The sequence below is a fragment of the Pteropus vampyrus genome, unplaced genomic scaffold (genome assembly GCF_000151845.1).
Source record: "Pteropus vampyrus isolate Shadow unplaced genomic scaffold, Pvam_2.0 Scaffold465, whole genome shotgun sequence".
Lineage (NCBI taxonomy): Eukaryota > Metazoa > Chordata > Mammalia > Chiroptera > Pteropodidae > Pteropus > Pteropus vampyrus.
This window is the reverse complement of record NW_011889246.1, coordinates 1,217,011-1,228,345: the sequence shown is the minus strand read 5'-3', so window position 1 is coordinate 1,228,345 and position 11,335 is coordinate 1,217,011.

The following is an 11,335-nucleotide window of genomic DNA, read 5'->3' as shown; positions in this document are numbered from 1 at the left end:
GCCCCCGCCGCCACCTCCACTTCCTCTACTATCCCCCCGCCAGCCTCCGCTCCCGCTGAGGACTGCCACTGGCATTGTGGAGCATTCCTCTGGGCCACCTGCATTATCACCTTCAGTCCCTGCAACGGCCTGGCAGGAAGATGTGGTCATGATTTCACATCCAACATAAAATGGAAGTTCGGAAGATTATGCTTTAACTGCTCTGTGTAGCACAGCGGGACACCGCAAAGGCTCTGACAGCGGCAGTTCCTTCCTCCACGGTCGCCGCCTGCCCCCTCCTACCCGCCCTCTGTCCACCTTTGCTTGACCTGTCAACTGGCTTTTCCGGCCAACCTCAGAAGAGGATTTCCCTGTCCCTCACCTGTCTGGTGGTCTATGTCTGGATCTTTAGTTAAGGCCTCTTCTTCTCAAGATTCCTGTAATTCCAGAGCCATTGGAGACCTTAGTTTCCCAAATCTGCGTTTTGCAGAGAAAACAGTGGCAGACATAGGGAAGTGTCTCCAGGATACTACATCGAGGCCAGAGGCTTGGTAGCCCACATCCTGACCACCGTTTTGTAGACGCAATGCTGTTGTCCTAAGGCAGTTTGTGCACTGCCTTAGGGCATGGAACAACATTTATTGAGCACCTGCTATGTGCCAGACACTGTCCTATGCACTGGGGATAGAGCTTGAACAAAACAAATAAAACACCTGCCTTCTTTGACCTTACATTTTAATAGAGAGACGATAACAATATATTCGTATGTTAGATGAACCATAAATGCTACAGAGAAAAATGAAATAGAGAATGTTGTTGGGGGTGGGGATTCATGTTAAATGGAGGCGACAAGGAAAAGTTCACTGAGAAAGTGACATTTGAGCAAAGCGCTGAAGGATGTGAGGCAGGAGCCAGTGGAGATGAAAAGAGTGTTTTCCACAGAGAAAAAAGCTCTGAGGCGCACAGGCCCTGAGGTGAGAGTATATGTGCCCTATTTGAGGAATGGCCTGGAGACCAGTGGAGCTGGAGTAGAGCTACCCAGGGGTCAGATAGAGGAAATAAGGACCCAGAGGGGTGGGGAGGTGGTAGGGGTGTGTCCTGGAGGGTCCAGTGAGGTTTGACTACCACTGGGAGAAAACCACTGGAGCATTTGCAATAGAGGAGAGGCACGATCTACCCTTTGTCTTCGTACTCTGGCTACTGCATTATATTAGACCAAAGAGAAAAGGCAGATGCTCTTGAGGTTACTAAGAGCTGGTGATCCAGGGAGGTAGCAGTGGGAGTGGTGAGAACTGGCTAGATTCTAGATTGAAGGTAGAGCTGACCCGTTTGTTGAGAGATGAGATATGAGAAAGGGCAGTTCAGGATGATTCTGAGTGTTGGAGCCTGAGCAACTGGAAGGGTGAAGCGGCCCTCAACTAGAAGGACTAGGAGGGGAGTATGTTGTGGGCAGGGTTAAAGATTAAGAGTTATAGGATACACTAAATTTAAAATACCTATTAGACATCTAAGGGAATGTCAAGTAGACAGTCAGATTTGTGAGTAAGGAATGCAGAGAAGTCCATGCTGGATATAAATTTGAAAACCTTACAGATGAATGGTGTTTCGAGCCATGAGACTGGAAAGGATAAATCGCCAATGAAGCAAGGGGTCAGCTGAAAGAGGTGGCATCTAGGAGCCAAGTGAAGAATGTGAGTCAAGAAGCCAGGCTAACCCTTGTGCCAAATGCTGCAGATGAGGCCAGGGAGATGAGACCTGAAAACTGAGCACTGGGTTCCCAGGGAGATGAGACCTGAAAACTGAGCACTGGGTTCAACCAGTTGATGCTGGATCCCGGGAATTCATATGAGGACCGCTGGGTGGTAGTACCACCAGGATATATGGTTACTGTCTCTTCAAAGCCCAAGAAGGCATTGATACCACTGCAGAAAGAGCAGACTCTTTAAGGGTCCAGTTAACAATTTGTTCCTTGAGCAGTTTTTCAGGAGAAACACTGCAAAGTGTTAAAAGGTAAGGGAGAAGGAGCCTTGGAAGAGAAACATGTTCTTAAATATAAAATCTGAAATGTGATGACTGGTATTTTTGGCCTAGCAATTAGTTATAGCAGCTTTGTTCTAGTTATCCCCATTTTTGTGTCAGATGTTTAGTCCCTAGAGATCTCAAATCATCCAGCACCATAAGAGTTGACTAGTCCAACCCAGCCCTCCTGAAGTTTAATCCCTTGAAACCACCCCTGGTAAGAGGTAAAAAGCTCAGGATTGGGATTGAACAAACCTGCTAGAGTCCCAGCTCCAGCCCTCACGAGCCTGGAGACCTTGGCCATTACTCAATCTCTCCAATACCAGTTTGTTCATCTGTAAAGTGGAATAATTGCTCAAGCTGGCAGCGGTGTCATGAGCATGATGTGAGATGATGTGGGCAGAGTGCTCAGCTCCCAGCTAGACACAGAGGACACACTATATACATGGAATAGACCTCTGTCTAGCTCAGTTATTGATGCCTGTCACCCACAGGCATGAGAAGCCCACTACCTACAAGGCAAACCATCCCCTTAGGAATAGGCCACCTTGTATGGTGGTCAAGTGTACAGACTCTGGAACTAGAAAGCCTGGATGTAAGTACTGGCCTTGCTCTTACTGGCAAGTTACCGACCTCGCTGAGCAAAATTTCATTCATTTGTGTACTGAGGTTAAAGACTGTAGCCACCTCATGAGATTACACAAACGATAAAGGTGAAATGTTTAAGAACCATGGCCAGCCTGCAGTTAAGTACATACTATGTGTTTCCTTCATTGTATGAATAGTGTCAGCTGTTAATTTCATCTGAACAGAAGAAAGTAAGTTCCCTTGCCATCTAAAAGGGGCTGAAGGGACACGGCAATGGATAGCCTCTGCCTTTATTTACCTGTTGTGCAATTACGTCCCCTCTATCATGTGAATTGATTGTGACTAGCTTTTTTCAGGGTCGAATGCATAATCCCCATCACCTGGGTATTAGCCAGAGAGTAAGGAAGATACTAGACCAGAGAGGAAGGTGAGTATTTCCACACATGGGATTTCTCCCTTCAGCTTCTACCCACCCCCATTGCACAGCTACTCCTTGCTGGCTGCAATGATCTCTCCTTCTTTCTCATCACGAAACACACCCAATTCACAAAATAATGCAGATTTGAGTAGTGTGTGCAATATTAGCAATTTCGTAGCAGTGCTAAATCCTGTGAAGAAATAGTGATCACCCTTTCTCACCCTGCTCCAACCCCAGGAGTCAGCTCTGGTTCATATCAGATGCAGGAAGTTGAGAAGTAACCATTTCCATGATCACTCACCGCCCCCACCACCACCCCACCCCCTGAACCCAGGGCACTTCTGCTTACTTTTCCCCAGGAGGGCGTTAGTGAGTGTGATGGTGAAAGTAATACTAAGAGTTTGCTCCCAAGAGAAATTGTAGCAGCCCTTCTTTAGCTGAGTTTCCCAGCTCCTGGGGCCCCAGTGGCCTCAGGCTGGTAATAGAGATAGGACTTGTAATTTCTGGAACAGCAGAAACTGAACAGCCAAGCTGTAGAGCTAACACCTATTTAGCATTTACTAAATGTCCAGCACTTGTTTAACCCAGCACCCCATGAGGTGCCTTGTACTCATGCTTCTTCTGTCTTTACAGATGAGGGAATTGAGGCTTTTGAAGGTCAAATATCTTGTCCAAGGCCTGTGACCAGCCAGGAAGTGGCCAAGCCAAGACTTAGACCCTGTTCTGTCTGATTTCAAACCCCACATTCCCACTGGCTTGCCAGTTCCCTGCTAAGTGGCAGTTGCCTCCATGGCTGCTAACTATGGCTTCAAAAATCTACTTTCTAATAGTCCACCCATTAGCTCTAGAGCTACTTCTTAAGCTTGTGTTCATTCATTCTTTCACTTAATCAATAGTTGCTGAGCACCTGCTGTGTGCCCGAACCATGTCACGTGCTGAGGTTATGGTGGTAAACAGGAACAGACACGTCTCTGTCCATATGAAGCATACATTCTTTGTGGGAGAGAGAGTCAGGAAACAGAATCACATAATAAACAAAAATACAAAACCATTTCATGGAGCAAAGAGTGCTATAAAGAACATAAAACAGGCTATTGAGATAGAAACTAGTCAGGGGAAAGTTTCTTAGGAAATGACCTTTGATTTAAGACTGAACAACAGAAGGAATGGGGCAAATGAAGAGCTCATAGAAGAACATATAGAATAAAAAGCAAAGAAAGCAGCAGGTGCAAAGGCCCTGAGGTAGAGATGGGCTGGTAATTTCAAGGAACAGCAAGAAAATGGCCAGTGTGGCTAGAAGGGTTGATGAGGAAAGAGCCATAGGAGATGGAGTTGGGAAAGAAGGCAAGGGCCAGATTATGAAAGACCTCACAGGTCATATCAAGACACTTGGGTTCTCTGCATAGTGTGGTGAGAAACCTAGAGGGTGTTAGACCTGATCTAAATACAACCTATCAAGCATGTGAAGACTGCTGTCATATTCCTCATAAATCTTTACTTCTCCACTGAATACTTTCAGTTCCTTCAACTGTTCCTCATAAGGCAAAGTTTTGAAGTTCGTCCCCTCCTGCTTCAGACCCATAGACTTCTTGCAGCTTCTTCCCACACTCTATTCTATTTCTATGATTTCTCCTCTTCTCCATCTGCTCCACCCCATGTCGCAATGGTCCATTCTCCTATCTAAAAAATTAGTTTTCTTTTTTTACACCTGCTGCTAACACTAAGAACAGGCTGATTACTGCAGCAGCAGAATGGGGCAGATAGGGGAGCTGAGCCATGGGGCAGCAGCAACAAAGAGCTCAGCAAGCCCTGCTGGAACCTCTGAAGCTGGGATAACTCTTCACAGTTGCCTTGAGTTGTGGAAAGTGGGCTAGAAATTATATCCCCATGCCAACCCATCACTGGCTATAGGCAGCCATGGGAAGGGGCACGGCATGGGATAGCTGGCTCTCTTCTGCAAACCAATAGTCCCAGAATCTGGAGAACAACCTTTTGTCCTCATGAGGAACTGGGTGGCATATCACAGCATCCACTGTAATAAGCAAAGAAGACTAGAACTGAGACGAGAGGCAGGGGTCTGTCTCTGCATCTGTCTGCTTTCCTTTCTTCTGTGTGTCACCACTCTTAGACATCTCTCTACTCAAAGTAGCATTCATGGCCATAAGCATTCTCAGACCTGTGTTCTACCAGCTCAGCTCTTCCTCCTGGTTCCAGCAAAAATCCAGTGTTTAACTCTTATTGGCCCAGATAAGTGACCATTCCTCAGCCAATGATTGTTATTATAGGAATGACCCTAGATCTGCTCTAATTTATAAAAGATGTAAATAATTACAAACATTAATCCATTACCTGTTACACAGATTCAATGAAATCATGAATAAAAGCACAGTGCCTGGCAATTAGTTGCTCAACCTACAGCTGCTGCTGCTGTTGCTGTTGGGATTTAGAGAGGGCTTGATAGGCAGGATGGAACACTCTGGGGTCAGGAGGAACATTAAGTAGCACGACAAATCTGAAGATGAGTTTAAGGGACAGTGAGTAAAGCAGATTGACAACGTGGAGAGTTTCAATGAGAGAATAATAGTCAGCAAGCCTGGAGAGTAAATTGGCTGGCGAATGTAAGCCATTGCTACTCCAGGTGGGGTCTGGTCTGCAGCATTTGTTACCTGTCTACAAAAAATACAGAAATTGAGAGTAAAATATAGTAATTTGACAGAATGAATGTGTGTATGTATAATCTAATAATAAAAATTGGGACCTGTATTTATGCCTTTATGTTTTTATTTTTCAAGAAATTCATTTTTATTGTATTTTACAAAAACAATGACCCATGATGCATTGGAAATGTTTTTTTAAAACTGGTCCTTCACTAAAGATAGTTTGAGAAGCACCACTGAGGCAGAGGGGCATCAAAGTTTTGACAAATGACATGTTACAGGATTCTGTTTGCCCTAGAGGTAACACTGAGGGTAGATTGAAGTGGAGAGAAAATGGAGAAAGAGTCGCCAAGTAGGAGGCTCCTGTGACTGGGTGGGAGTTGGTAAAGACCAATGGGAGCTGAAATCTTGAGGGGGAAGGGATCAGGGCAAGGGCTCCTTTTCCACTCAGGGCTTGACTGCACACGGGCTTCAATGTGGAAGGAGAATTATAATGAATTGGGTACATAGGTACCGATCTACTCAAAGGCCTCCACACTCAGACACCACATGGAATAAATGCGGAACTCTGAGGACAGTATTTGGGCAAGACAATATTGCCATCTGTCTGGTCACACCCATAATCTCAGAGTACTCATGACCCTGCTACGTGCCTGGCTCCACATCCAAACAGCCCACCTCTGGTCTGCTTCTGAAATAGCTCTCCTACCTCCTTCCTTTTCGCCTATCCCTGTCCCCTCATTTTCTCTCTCTCTCCTTAATGCTTAAGTACTCAGAGCTTGTTACCCTTCACTCCAAAATCTCTCATGACTCCCCATTGTCTGAGGAAAAAAATAACCTAACTCTTGAGCAGAACATTTAAAGCCACCACCACATGTCACCAAACCCCACATTTCAGCCACAACTTCTCATGCTTCAGCTACCTCACTAATATCCTCCCAAAGCTCACTCCGTGATGATGAATTTGTACCTATTGACTCAGACAAACTCTCCAAGATCGCTGCCCTGAAGCGAAGAATGCATAGACATCTTGACCATTTCTCTATCAGCCTGGGTGCTCACCTGAGGCCTCTCTTCTACATGATGCCTTCATTGTTTCAGGAAATAAGAGGAAAGAGAGCATAATGAAGCCACAGGCTGGGTTTCTTGCATATGTCCTCACTGCCTGCCATCTAGTTTAATCCCTACTTGGGAAGGAAGGAATCAGGGCAGAGGCTTCTTTTTCTGCCAAGGTCTTGACTAAATAAAAGCTTCAGTGTATAAAGGGGATTATAATGAATTGGGTATGCAGGTACTGGTCTATTCAGTAGGCCCCCACAACCTGCTGAGGGTCTTAGACCCATATACAGCAAAGGAAACCAAAGCTGAGACAGGTTTAGTCTCATGTATAATGCCATATAGTCATAAGTAACAGAGCAGGGATTTGAACACAGGCACTAAACGTTGCTTCTCTGTCTCATTAGATGAGACAGAGGAGAACACCTAGGTTCCAGGACTGGCTCTGCTAGAAACCAGCCAACCTTAAAAATGTCACTTAATCTCTTTGGACCCAACTTCCTCATTTGTAAAATAAGAAAGTAAAATAAGAAACTAAATGTTTTTGAAAAATTCTTTTTTTCTCTTCTGAGTAATAATAATAGCAGATGTTTGTTGAGTATTTAATATACACCTAGCACCATTCTTTTAAACAAATTATCTCACTTGAGCCCACTCACCCTTATGAATAAGTTCAGCTATGAGTCTCCTTTGGAAAATGAGGAAACTGTGGTTAAGAAAAGTTAAGTAGCTCTCCCAAGGTCATACAGCTAATCAGCAAGGGAACAAGTGTCTAACCCAGACAAGCTAACTCCAGAATCCATGCTTTTAGGACTGCCTGGCTTCCAGGATCTCTGAGTTCAGGTCACGGTGAAGCCGAGTGCTCTCCTGTCTCAAGGCTGGGCCACCTGCTGTGAAAACAGTCCATCCCTCTCTCTAAGCTCACTTGTCCTGGGCAATTCCTTGTCTCCTCTCTGGGGCCAGCTCCCTGGGGCTGGGTCAGCTATCCTTCAGTGAGTCCCCACTGTCCCTGGACCTCCTCTATCATCATTTATTACACAGCTCTGTACCTGCCCAATTACTTTTCTGCCCTCCATGCTGGACTATCATCTCTAAGTGGGCAGGAGCTAGCCATGCTTCTACACGGCATAGAACACCAAAATGCACTGTGAAAAAAAAAAATGCTTTCACTTGGAGCAGCACTTGTTGAGGAGATAATCAAAACTGAATGCTGCTTCGCTTCAACTGGTTCTAACTGGCTGAAGTGACGCAGGATGCTAGACCCACACTAGAACTCACTGAAGACTCTGTTATGATCAACAAAACACGAGACTTTTTCTAAACCATCCTGTCCAGGGTGCACATTATCAATCCTTAATTAGCATAGCCATTATAAAACCTAGTTTTTCTCAGTCTTAAAACAAAAGCCCTGAGTTTTCTCCTCCCAGAAAACGTGTCAGTGAATATCTTCGCTGCTGTTTTCCCTTGCCTGGCAAGTAAATAAACTCAGCATTATTATTACTATTATTCTTATTGTATTTACGTATTTACGTATGGCTCTGATGGTCTTTTTTTTTTTTTTTTTTGACAGCACATGATAGGTTCAATAAATATTTATTGAGTGTCATAAATACAAATAACTGTAGAGGTGTTCGCAGAGAAAATAAACGAGTGAACTAAAGTTTAGTAGTCATTCTTTTTCCTAATCCACTACCCTCTTTGTTCTAGCCAGCTTTTCCATCATAGATCTTACAAGGCTTTATTTCTATGACATTCTTGCCAATACTCTTAACTCCTTGCTTGCCTGTCTTTTCATCACCTCCACCTGGATAAACTCACTTATCTTCCCTCTCCATAGGGCACTGCTAGAGAAAGTCACACCAACTAGATATATGGAAATCATCATCAATTCATAAAGCCACACTTTGCCCTCAACTCTGTTGGACAACTCTGTTTCTCCAATCAATTCACTCACCTATTCTCACACTTCCATCTCCTCATCTCCAACTTCCCTAATTAAAGCTTCAGGTGGGAACTTTTCAACTTTTCTTGCCTTAGCTAGAAATCTAAGTACTTTGCCCCCATCTGATCCTCCTTCCCTCCTCCCAACACCTATCCTGCATCTGAGCTTTGGAGCCTATCCATTTGTCTTCTCAGCGAAACTGCCCCACTGTTTACCTGTCTCTTTCTTGCATATTTAACTACATCCTCTCAAGTAGATATGTCTCGTTAACAGTTAAATATGGTCAATCGCACATCTTAAAAGAAGAATATACAAAATTCTTCCTTTGACCCCCTTACTTCTCTCCAGCTACCATTTCACAGTCAAATCTTTTGAGAAAATGGGAAAAGGACCAAGTAATGTAAAAACTCTCTCCATTTCTGCACCCTACTGCAAGTTAGCTTTGACCTCCATTTACTCTTAAAAAGGACTCTTGCCAAGGTCCCAGATGACTCCATGTTGCTCAACTCAACACACATTTTTCAGTTCTCTTCTTGACTTCTCAGGAATATTAGACATTGTTGACTGCTCCCTTTTTCTTGCAACACGCTCTTGGTTTCTTTGCCACACACCCTACTGCTTTGCTTTGCACCTCTCCGGAATTTTTCATAGATCCGCACAGTAAGTAGTCTCTGAAGGCCAGTCCATGGTTTTAATTACCATCTGTTTTCTAATGGTTACTAAACTCCAATCTCCATTTCAGATCTCCCCTGGAAGCTCAGGCTCCTATATCTAATTGCTTCATTTTTTTAAAAAAAGACTTATTTTTAGAGCAGTGTTGGGTCCACAAAAAAAATCGAGATAGAGGTATAGAGATTCCCATCTATTCCCTGCCTCACATGTGCCTAGCCTAATTCATTATCAACATCACTCACCAGACTGGTACATTTGTTACCAAAGATGAACCTGTATTGCCATACAGACTCAAGGTCCATAGATTACATTACAATTCACTCTTAGTGTTGTACATTCTACAAGTTTGAAATAAATGTATAATTACACATATTCATTATAATATTACATAAAATATTCTCATTGCCTAAAAAGTTTTATATGTTCTGCCTCTCCACCACCCTACTCTTGGTAATCTCAGATATTTTTATTATCCCCATAATTTTGCCTTTTCCAGTATGTCATATAGTTTGAATTCTACATGAATGTAGCATTTTCAGATTGACTTTTTTCACTTACACATCAAGTTTCCTCCATGTCTTTTCATGGTTCGATAACTCTTTTTTTGTTTTTTGGGTTGTTTTTTTTTAGTGCTGATTAATATTCCATTTTCTGAAAGTACCACAGTTTATTTAACCATTCACATACTAAAGGATATTTTGGTTGTTTCCAAGTTTTGGAAACTAGTATAAATACTCTTTTGCAGGTTTTTGTGTGAATATAAGTTTTCAACTCCTTTGAATAAATACCAAAGAGAACAATTGTCATATCGTATGGTTAAGAGTATGTTTAGTTCTGTAAGACACCACCAAACTGCCTTCCAAAATGGCTGTACCATTTTGTATTCCCAGCAGCAATGTATGAGAGTTCCTGTTGCTCCACTTCCTCACCAACATTTGGTGTTGTCAATTCCAATCTTCCTTGACTTCTTCATTGAGATGTCTCAAAAGGCATGTCAAACTCAAGGCTGTACTCGTGGTCTCCCCATTCCCTCTATACCAAAACATATTTTCATTTAATATTTTAACTCTTGGATGATAACATGACCAACCAGACAGAAATCTAGAATTCTTCTCCAATATTCCCCTCCTTCATCCTTTATATATAACCCACCTCCAACCTTCTTGTTCATTTTGTCTTCTTAATGTCTTTTAGATTGATCCAATTCTTTTCAGCAACTTTTGTACCGCTCCAGCCCAAGCTATTATCTTTCACCCAAACTATGGCAAAAGTCTCCTAACTGGTCTTCTCTTATCTACCCTATTCTCTTTATTGCAGTCAAAGGGACATTTTCGTGTCTTGAAATGATCATAAAATCCCCCATTTTAAAAATAGCTTTGTTTATTTCTATGCATGTTTAAAATAAAGACCAAAATGTTAACCTGGCCTACAGAGCCTGGGTCATCTGGCCCCCACCTACGTCTTCAGTATCATCTCCCGTATTTCACTACCAGCTCCTCTTTCTCTCTTCTCAGTCCAGATGAATGGTGCCTCCTTCCTCCACAGGGTCTTTACATATGGGTTTTTTTCTGAGTAGAACACTCTTCTCTACCTGTTCTTTGTCTGGCTTAGTCCTACTTACTCTTTTATCTCAACCAGTATTATGTCATCAGCAAAACATTCCCTGGTCTGAGTTCAGGACAGCTTTTATACATCATAAAAACAGGTTTTCTTCCTTCAGAACTTATATCAGTTTGTAAAACATACCCACTGATGTGATTATATGATTGATGCCTCTCCCCTCCCACTGAACTGTCCACTCTCTAAGAGCAGAGGTGTTTCTATTTTACTAACCATTTTATCTCCAAATATTATTAACATGAGATCCAGAAGACTGTAAGTCCTTACATATTTGTCAAATTGTAATTGAATGTGGATGAAAAAGAGAGAAAGAAATGAAGCTGCTTGTTGTGCATTCTCTGAAGGAGTAGGCTGTGATGACTTTGCTAATGCATCTTTGTAACT